General features: G+C 50.3%; 1 long non-coding RNA gene across 1 annotated transcript; it reads right to left on the bottom strand.

Moving 5' to 3' along the window:
* Positions 1–214: 214 nt before the first annotated feature.
* LOC140387892 (uncharacterized) lies at positions 215–3,426 on the bottom strand. The gene is made up of 3 exons (XR_011934027.1): positions 3,290–3,426; positions 2,286–2,344; positions 215–885 (listed from the first exon to the last, which is right to left on the bottom strand). It is a non-coding gene; the product is annotated as an uncharacterized lncRNA (long non-coding RNA).
* Between the last annotated feature and the right edge of the window lie 6,634 nt (positions 3,427–10,060).

Here is a 10,060-nt window from a genome sequence, read left to right as displayed (position 1 = left end):
CCCGACTGGAAGTACAGGGCCCCATATTCGTAGCCAGAGCTGCGAGAAGCACTCTGGGGCCCTGCAAGCCCGAGAATCACTGGACTTTCTTAAAAGTCCAGAGTGAAACGCCAGGGGGGACATAGGAGAATCCAGCCCATTGTATTTTTGATTAATGCTAGTTACGCAAAACAGTTGATTGTATTGGAAACAAAAAGGAGCAAGACTATTGATATTCATTTCAGATTTTGCTATTTTTATTGGAAGTTTTTTTTATTTAGACAGGAATTATGCGTACAGTTGTGAAAAATTGCAAGGGGGGTTTTTTTTTTCCCCGCTGAAACCCCCCCCGCCAATCTCAGCTAACCACGAACGCAGACAACTTGGAGGGGGGCATTTGATTTTAACTCCCCCCCCCGACCCTCCCTTCCCAGATGACCAAAAACTTTATCCAAAGGTAACAAATAAAAAGATTATTATCAGTACTTCATGTATATATGCATCATTTATGCCAGCATCATTTATGGGTTTGCTCCTTGAATCTGCTCCTTGAATCATAAGTTGTCGTAGGCATCATTGTAGGTTATGTGGTAGGTCACATTTTAGGTTATATCATAAGTTGTCTTGTAGGTTGCTTCATAGCGTTTCGTAGGTTGCTTCATAGCGTTTCGTAGGTTGCTTCATAGCGTTTCGTAGGTTTCATCGTAATCCTAACGTCATGCGGCTTCTGTCTTTTTCCTTCACTGCACTAAAGCCAAATAACCAGGCAATTTTTCATTGCCATGAATTATTCAGCTTCAATGGCTTCACTCTCCAGATGGATACATTCATCACTGTTCTGCTCACTAATGCACGAGTACACTAGTGTCCCTGCTGTGGAAGCAGGTATTCTCCTCCCCTTTCCTCCTGCCAAAGAATCACATCAATATCATGGAATGAGAAAATGCCACTCAGCTCATTGAACTTACTCCTTCCACAGACCATGAGCCATCTACTGTATCATGAGGACAGCTTCTGCATCAATGCCTCCTAATGCCTAAAACTCTAATAATTTATTCACCCTACAGCTCAACTACTTATCCTTGTCCTACTCGCTTCCACTTCTGTTCAGCAAAGGCACTGATGTCTCATCTGGTCTGTTTGATCATTTCAGTCTGCATCTATTTCTAGAATCTCCAAACTCACACCTAACCAGTTTCAATAGTTTCCCTTTTCGTTTCCAACCAATCTTTGAAGAGTCTACTTTTATTTTTGAATGCCAATTTTCTAATCTAATTTCCACACAGATATTTCCTACTGCCAGGAATGTGATGACCATCAAAGACCAGGGAGAATTTCATCACTCATTCGGATGTCAGCTCCTCCCCCTCCAGGCCACACCCACTAACCCTACCATCCCATCCCGCCCCAGCTACACAAACTGCAACATAGAATCCGTACAATGCAGAAGGAGGCCATTTGGCTCATCGAGTCTGCAACAACCCTCGGAAAGCACACTACCCCGCCCTATCCCCGTAACCCTATGCATTGATTGTGGCCAATCCATCTAACCTGCACATCTTTGGACTGTGGGAGGAAACCGGAGCACGCAGAGGAAACCCAGACAAACACAGGGAGAACGTGCAAACTCCACACAGTCTCCCGAGGCCAGAATCAAACTTGGATCCTTGGCGCCGTGAGGCAGCAGTGCTAACCATCATGCCACTGTGGCCTTTTGTGAAACCTTTGATTTTCTCAGTCTGTATCTAATTTTCTACCAGATATTAATAGAGCTCCTTTTCATAAACAAAAAACGGCCTTGAAGTTGCATGGAGTCATTCAGGTTTTGAATTACAGACAAAAGTTGGATATGTGGTGATCTGTTAGTGTGACATTCTGAAAGGATTGAGAAAGTTGTCCAATTCCTGAGGACATGCAGTTCATGACGAATAACTTCTCTTGTGTGATTTAACCACTAACATCCCACTCTCACCCCTTATCTTAATAAGCCTTTGGAGTTTCAGGTCAAATAACAAAGGTCAGTGACTCTGCATGTTATCTATAAGAAGCCTTTTTAACTGTTCTGTCACCTTCAGAGACTTGTGTATGTACACCCTCAGGTCACCCTGCTCTGCACCCTCTAAAATTACTCAATTTAGTATATATCACCTCTCCACAATGCATCTACCAAAATGAATCACTTCTGGAAATTTGGGAACTTTTCCAAATTACAAAAAGGTTAATATATGGTTTATAATTCCCCCAATCCTCGGAATAATCTATTACTCACACTGCAGACCCAGCTAGGTTGTAATTAAAGTACTCACCATAGAATTACAAAAATAACTACTGCAAGCGAGATCTTCTGGGTCACCGATTGGCATCCCTGGGAAAAGGGAAGAAACAAGAAAAATCAGATAAAACCTGGGCAGTAATATAGCACCTTTCACAATGCAAATGTCTTCATTCAGAGGGTGGTGAACCTATGGAATTCTCTACCACAGAAGGCTGTGAAGGCCAAATCACTGAATGTTAGAAGGAAATAAGATTTCTAGACACTAAAGGTGTCATGGGGCAAAGGCAGAGAATGGGAGTATGGCATGATCATATTGACTGGCGGAGCAGGCTCCAAGGATGAATGACCTCCTCTTGCTCCTATTTTCTATGTTGCTATGTTTCTACACCACACAGCACAGCAACAGTTAAGGGAGGTGTTGATTTCTGAGGCTGTGCAACAACAGAATAGATCATCACTTATTCAAAAGTTAACTCTCCCTGCTGGCCATCTCCCGTCGCCAAGAAACACGCCACGAGGGGGAGGGGGGGTGCGGGGTTGGTGCTCAGGAAATCCCCCATCAGAGAAAGAGAGAGACAGTTAGACGGGATGAGAAAGACGGAGACGGGATAGGGAAGAGAGAGGTGAGATAAAGAGGCAGGGAGAGAGAATGTACAAAGGGAGTTGTTGAATGAGGAATATCTAGTGATATGGGGCAAAAGTGGATGAGTGGAGTTGGGGGTGCTGATCAGTGACATTCGAACTGGATGATGGAACAGTCTGAAGGCTCAGTTCCAACTCGACTTCACTGTAACCCGAGAGGAAACAGGGAAAAAGAGCGAGATATAACGCAAACTCCAGATAAATCGTGTGCTTGCCCATTTACACAATTTCTCCAGGGATTTTGTCAAAATTAGAATTATGAAAATAAGCTTTTCCTCCCCATGAAAACTACATGGGGAAATAAAGGAAGCGACAGAGAAACAAGATACTGATTAAGAGATAGAGGGTGGGGGAAACTCCAATTATAAGGACCCAGTTGATTAGCGCTCTCACCTCTGAAAGAAGATAGAATGGTAGGAATCATCTCTCCCCCCACTTCGAAGGGGGGACGCCCGCAGCGAAAAGGAACAATCAACCCGGAGAGCAACTTCTTATACTGCACTCTCAGCCAAACACACAGCTAGGAAACTCCCTGATCAATCTGCACTTCCTGCATTGCTCAATTAGCTGATATCTGCTGATGGAAAGTGGAACAACAAACAACTTGCATTCACACAATATTCTTTAGCACAGTAGGGAGATCCCAAGGTGTTTTAAAATGGACAGGCACAAAGTCACACATATTAGAAGAGGTGACACAGCTTGGTCAAAAAGGGCAGAAACTGGCAGCAGCAAAACGTTGGGGGAGTAGAGTGTCAACATAAAGTGGGAGGTTAGAGAAGAGTATCAGTGTGCAAAGGTGGGCAGTCGGATGGGGTACAGCGTCCATTGGGGAGTTGGAGAGTGTGCGTAAACAGGGTTTACTGGGAGGGCTGATGTGGGAGAGTTAACTTTTGGATAAGTGATGATCTGTTCTGTTGTATTCATTCATGGGATGTGCGTTGTCCCTAGTTGTCCTTGGTGATGATCCACTTCCTTCAGGTGATACAATGAAAGTGTGATAGTGCTGTTCGGGAGGGAGTTCCAGAATTTTGACCCAGTGACAATGAAGGAACAGTGGTGTATTTCCAAGTCAGGATGGTGTGTGATTCTGAGGGTGGTTATTCCAGGTTTCTGCTGCCCTTGTCTTTCTGGGTGGTAGCGGTTGTGGGTTTGGAAGGTGCTGTCTCAGGAGATGTGGTAAGTTACTGCAGTGCATCTTGTAGCAGATACACACGGTTGCCACTGTGCACCAGTGGTGGAGGGAGGTGGTGGATGAGGTGCTGATCAAGCGGGCTGCTTTGTCCTGAATAATGTCAAGCTTCTTGAGTGTTGCTGGAGCTGCACACGTCTATGCAAATAGAGAATATTCCATCATAATCCTGGGGAGCGTTGCCCCCGTCGCGGATCTGGGCACGCTGGATAAATAGTGGGAAAGGCCAAAATCGAGATTCATGCCGAGCGCAAACCAGTTTGCAATTCACCCAGCCTGCTCCCAATGGAGAGTTCCGCTAAATGGAATTCTTGCTGGAGAGATTGCGTTTCCTGATTTTCCCTGTCCCTCGCCAGAGACATCACAAGATTCATGGCCACAAATGGCGTGAACCTCATTTTAATAAATTTGGATGAGTTTCAATATTATTAGCAACCCACCCACCACTGCCAAAACCATAGAATCCCTATAGTGCAGAAGGAGGCCATTCAGCCCATTGCAACTGCATTGGGACTCTGAAAGAGCACCCTACCTAGGCTCAGAACTACGCCCCATACCTGAACCCCCACCTAACCTGCACATCCTTCAACTGTGGGAGGAAACCGGAGCACCCAGACAAAACCCAGGCAGATATGGGGAGCAAACTCCATACAGACAGTCACCCGAGGCCGGAATTGAACCCAGGCCCCTGACGCTGTGAGGCAGCAGTGCTTACCCAGGATTTACCCTCACTAAATCTCGGCAGGGGTGCAGAGGTAAGTATAGCCCCTGGGATGGAGTGGTGGGTTGGGGGTAGAGGGACATGCCTGGAAAGTGCCCTGACACTCCCCCGGCACAGGTCGGCTGTGCAATGTAGGCACTGCCAGGTTGGCACTGTCTCGTTGGCACTGCCAGGGGGCAGTGCTGGAGGTTGACCCTAGTGGGAGACTCATGCTGAGAAGAGGATGCTGTGATATGTGGTGGGTGGGAGGGGGGAGAGTGGACATGGAGGGGGAAATTCTGGCAATTAATGTCCATGGGGTTGGATCAAAAACCTCCATGATATGTATTGGCGGCAGTTCAGTCGGACGCCTTTTTTAATCGGCTCTAAAAGATCCCGCCTCAGCATGAGTGATGGGGTAAGCCACGGCCACTCCATTTTGTTGGCAAAGAGGCTCAAGATTCCGTGGTAACATTGTCCTGTGGAACAGGAGAGTTAAACACCAGAGCTCTGTGTGAGCCTGATACTTTGCCATATTCTGGTGCGATTCCCCCCATGTCTGCATATATGTGAGGGTGGGGGGAGAGGTGGAGGTGTCTGTGTGAAAGAGAGAGAGTGATGGGGGAATGTTTGTTTGAGGTAGAGGGGAGGGTGCGCGTTTGAGAGATAGGGGAGAGTGTGTGTTTCAGAGAGAGGGGAGTGTGAGTGTTTGAGAGAGAGGGGAGTGTGAGTGTTTGAGAGAGAGGGGAGTGTGAGTGTTTGAGAGAGAGGGGAGTGTGAGTGTTTGAGAGAGAGGGGAGTGTGTGTGTTTGAGAGAGAGGGGAGGGTGTGTGTTTGAGAGATAGGGGAGAGTGTGTTTGAGAAAAAGGGGAGTGTGTGTGTTTGAGAGAGAGGGGAGTGTGAGTGTTTGAGAGAGAGGGGAGTGTGAGTGTTTGAGTGAAAGGGGAGTGTGTGTGTTGGAGAGAGAGGGGAGTGTGAGTGTTTCAGAGAGAGGGGAGTGTGTGTGTTTGAGAGAGAGGGGAGTGTGAGTGTTTGAGAGAGAGGGGAGTGTGAGTGTTTGAGAGAGAGGGGAGAGTGTGTGTTTGAGAGAGAGGGGAGTGTGAGTGTTTCAGAGAGAGGGGAGTGTGTGTGTTTGAGAGAGAGGGGAGAGTGTGTTTGAGAGAGAGGGGAGTGTGAGTGTTTCAGAGAGAGGGGAGAGTGTGTGTTTGAGAGAGAGGGGAGTGTGAGTGTTTCAGAGAGAGGGGAGTGTGTGTGTTTGAGAGAGAGGGGAGAGTGTGTGTTTGAGAGGGAGGGGAGTGTGTGTGTTCGAGAGAGAGGGGAGTGTGAGTGTTTGAGAGGGAGGGGAGTGTGTGTGTTTGAGAGAGAGGGGAGTGTGAGTGTTTCAGAGAGAGGGGAGAGTGTGTGTTTGAGAGAGAGGGGAGAGTGTGTGTTTGAGAGAGAGGGGAGTGTGAGTGTTTCAGAGAGAGGGGAGTGTGTGTGTTTGAGAGAGAGGGGAGTGTGAGTGTTTGAGAGAGTGGGGAGAGTGTGTGTTTGAGAGAGAGGGGAGTGTGAGTGTTTGAGAGAGAGGGGAGTGTGTTTGTTTGAGAGAGAGGGGAGTGTGAGTGTTTCAGAGAGAGGGGAGTGTGTGTGTTTGAGAGAGAGGGGAGATTGTGTGTTTGAGAGAGAGGGGAGTGTGAGTGTTTGAGAGAGAGGGGAGTGTGTGTGTTTGAGAGAGAGGGGAGAGTGTGTGTTTGAGAGAGAGGGGAGAGTGTGTGTTTGAGAGAGAGGGGAGAGTGTGTGTTTGAGAGAGAGGGGAGTGTGAGTGTTTCAGAGAGAGGGGAGTGTGTGTGTTTGAGAGAGAGGGGAGAGTGTGTGTTTGAGAGATTTGGTAAACCGCTGTTGAACCTGCATTAGGTGTTGTACGGTAGGACCTGTACTACAGGTTCGCCGGTAGTCCCTGCCTGCTGGCTCCTCCCAGGAGGCGGGGTATAAATATGCGTGTCCTCCAGCTAGCAGCCATTTCGCCAGCTGCTGTGGGAGGCCACACAGCTGATAGCAATAAAACCTCAGTTGGATTCAACTAACGTCTTTGTCCAATTGACAAATCGTGCCTCAATTTATTGCTGTCAGTTTTGAAGGATGGACCTCCGTATCAAACCGGATCGCCTGCAGCTGGATCCACACTCAAGCGACGCCAGAAAGGACTTCCAGCACTGGCTAGCTTGCTTCGAGGCGTATATCAACACGGCGCCAACTCCTGTTCTGGAGGCTCAGAAGATTCAGATTTTATATTCCAGGTTGAGCTCCAAAGTCTTTCCGTTAATCCAGGACATGCCGAACTACGCCGAAGCCATGACTCGACTCAAGGGCAACTACGCACAGAAAACGAACACGCTCTTCGCCAGGCACGCACTCGCCATTCGCTCTCAACTCCCTGGTGAGTCCATAGAAGACTTCTGGCGGGCCCTAATGCCACTCGTCTGGGACTGTGACTGTCAGGCCATTACGGCCACGGAACACTCAGACCTCCTTATGCGGGACGCTTTTGTGACTGGAATTAGGTCAGATCTCATACGCCAGCGGGTCCTAGAAGGGGCCACGCGCGACCTCGCAGAGACTAAAACGCTAGCGCTCACCATGACGGTTGCCATGTGCAATTTCCAGTCCTACACCTCCAACCGCGCGGCCCACCCCTCCTACACTTCGTGGACCCCACAGACAGCCGCCCCAGCAGGGGCGCTGGCCACCCAATACGTCTGCGCTGCACGCCAGCCAGCGAACCCCGGGGGGCCCCGATGCTATTTTTGCGGCCAACAGACGCACCCCACCAACGCTGCCCGGCCCGCGCTGTCCTTTGTAAAGCCTGCGGGAAGAAAGGCCTCTTCGCCACGGTGTGCCAGGCCCCACTCAGTAGTCGCTATTGCCCCACCCCCCTTGGTCACACCGCCACCCCCCCCTCAGACCACATGCGGCCAGTGGGCGCCACATCTTCCCCTCCACGCAACATGTGCGTTTCATGAGCGCCACCATCTTGTTCCACCCCCGCAACGTGCGTTCCTTGGCACCGCCATTTTGTAACCCTCAAGATCTTCGGGCTCCGCCATCTTGTTTACCCCTCAGCACATGGGCACCACCAGCGTTCCAGGACCCAGGCTCACCAGCCGCCCCATTACCCGACGACCAACCAAGACTCGCCTCCATGTCAATCGACCAGTCTCGGCCGCATAACCTGCCCAACGCATCCACCAACGTGAAAGTCGACGGACATGTAACCTCCTGCCTGCTGGACTCCAGGAACACTGAAAGCCTCATACACCCGGATACGGTAAGGCGCTGCTCCCTCACGATACACCCCGCCAACCAAAAAATCTCCCTGGCCTCCGGATCCCATTGCGTAGCGATCCGGGGGTACTGTACGGTCACGCTCACGGCCCAGGGCATATAATTCACCGGCTTCTGCCTCTAAGTCCCCCCTAACCTCTGCGCTGCACTAATCCTCGGCCTGGACTTCCAGTGTAACCTCCAGAGCCTAACCCTGAAATTTGGCGGGCCCTTACCACTTCCTACTGTGTGCGGCCTCGCGACCCTAAAGGTCGACCCACCTTTCCTCTTTGCCAATCTAACTCCAGATTGCAAACCCTTCGCCACCAGGAGCAGACGGTACAGCACCCAGGACAAGACCTTCATCAGGTCTGAAGTCCAGCGGCTGCTTCCACCCCCTCACCACCCCCTTCGCCCCCGGCGCCACTCTCCCCTTCCCCGTCGCTCACAACAGCACTCCCCCCCCCCCCCCAGGACCTCCCGTCCCCCCTCTGCCCACGCCCGATGATGAAGAGGATTTCGGCACACTCCCGGAGTCACCTTCGACCAGATCAGCACCAACATCGCCGTCACCACTGCGTCGCTCCCAGTGGAACATCAATACCCCGGACCGGCTAAACCTCTGACCGCTCCACCGGACATCAAAGGACATTTGTTTGTTCAAATCTTGTAAATATTAACTCATTGTTGTATATAGTTATCCACCACCCCCGCCGGACTCAATTTTTAACAGGGGGTGAATGTGGTAAACCACTGTTGAACCTGTATTAGGTTTTGTACGGTAGGACCTGTACTACAGGTTCGCTGGTAGTCCCTGCCTGCTGGCTCAGCCCAGGAGGCGGGGTATAAATATGCGTGTCCTCCAGCTAGCAGCCATTTTGCCAGCTGCTGTGGGAGGCCACACATCTTATAGCAATAAAGCCTCAGTTGGATTCAACAATCGTCTTTGTCCAATTGATCGTGCCTCAAGAGAGAGGGGAGAGTGTGTGTTTGAGAGTGAGGGGAGTGTGTGTGTTTGGGAGAAAGGGGAGTGTGTGTGTTTGAGAGAGAGGGGAGTGTGAGTGTTTGAGAGAGAGGGGAGTGTATGTGTTTGAGAGAGAGGGGAGTGTGAGTGTTTGAGAGAGAGGGGAGTGTGTGTGTTTGAGAGAGAGGGGAGTGTGTGTGTTTGAGAGAGAGGGGAGTGTGAGTGTTTCAGAGAGAGGGGAGTGTGTGTGTTTGAGAGATAGGGGAGAGTGTGTGTTTGAGAGATAGGGGAGAGCGTGTGTTTGAGAGAGAGGGGAGTGTGTGTGCCTTCCCTCAGCAGCCGCTGGACTTCTGACCGGATAAAAGATCGGTCCTGGGCGCTGTACCCTCTGCTCCGAGTGGCGACTGGTTTGCAATCCGGGTGAGGTTCGCGAACAGAGAAGGCGGATCGACCGGGGGCAGCACGGTAGCATTGTGGATAGCACAATTGCTTCACAGCTCCAGGGTCCCAGGTTCGATTCCGGCTTGGGTCACTGTCTGTGCGGAGTCTGCATATCCTCCCTGTGTCTGCGTGGGTTTCCTCCGGGTGCTCCGGTTTCCTCCCACAGTCCAAAGATGTGCAGGTTAGGTGGATTGGCCATGATAAATTGCCCTTAGTGTCCAAAATTGCCCTCAGTGTTGGGTGGGGTTACCGGGTTATGGGGATAGGGTGGAGGTGTGGACCTTGGGTAGGGTGCTCTTTCTAAGAGCCGGTGCAGACTCGATGGGCCGAATGGCCTCCTTCTGCACTGTAAATTCTATGAAAAAAAAATTCTATGACCTTGAGGGTCGCGAGGCTGCAGATAGTGAGTGGGGGTATAGTGCCGCCGAATCGCAACGTTAAGCTCTGGAGATTGCACTGAAAATCTAATCCCAGGAGTGTAGCAGCACAGAGGTGGGGAAGGATGTACAGCCGGTAGTTTTTGAACTCCCTCCCCTGCACCGTGAGGTCCGCGATGCAGAACCCTTT

The sequence above is a fragment of the Scyliorhinus torazame genome, chromosome 13, assembly GCF_047496885.1.
Source record: "Scyliorhinus torazame isolate Kashiwa2021f chromosome 13, sScyTor2.1, whole genome shotgun sequence".
NCBI classification, from domain to species: Eukaryota; Metazoa; Chordata; class Chondrichthyes; order Carcharhiniformes; family Scyliorhinidae; genus Scyliorhinus; species Scyliorhinus torazame.
This window is presented reverse-complemented; position numbering and strand designations above follow the sequence as displayed.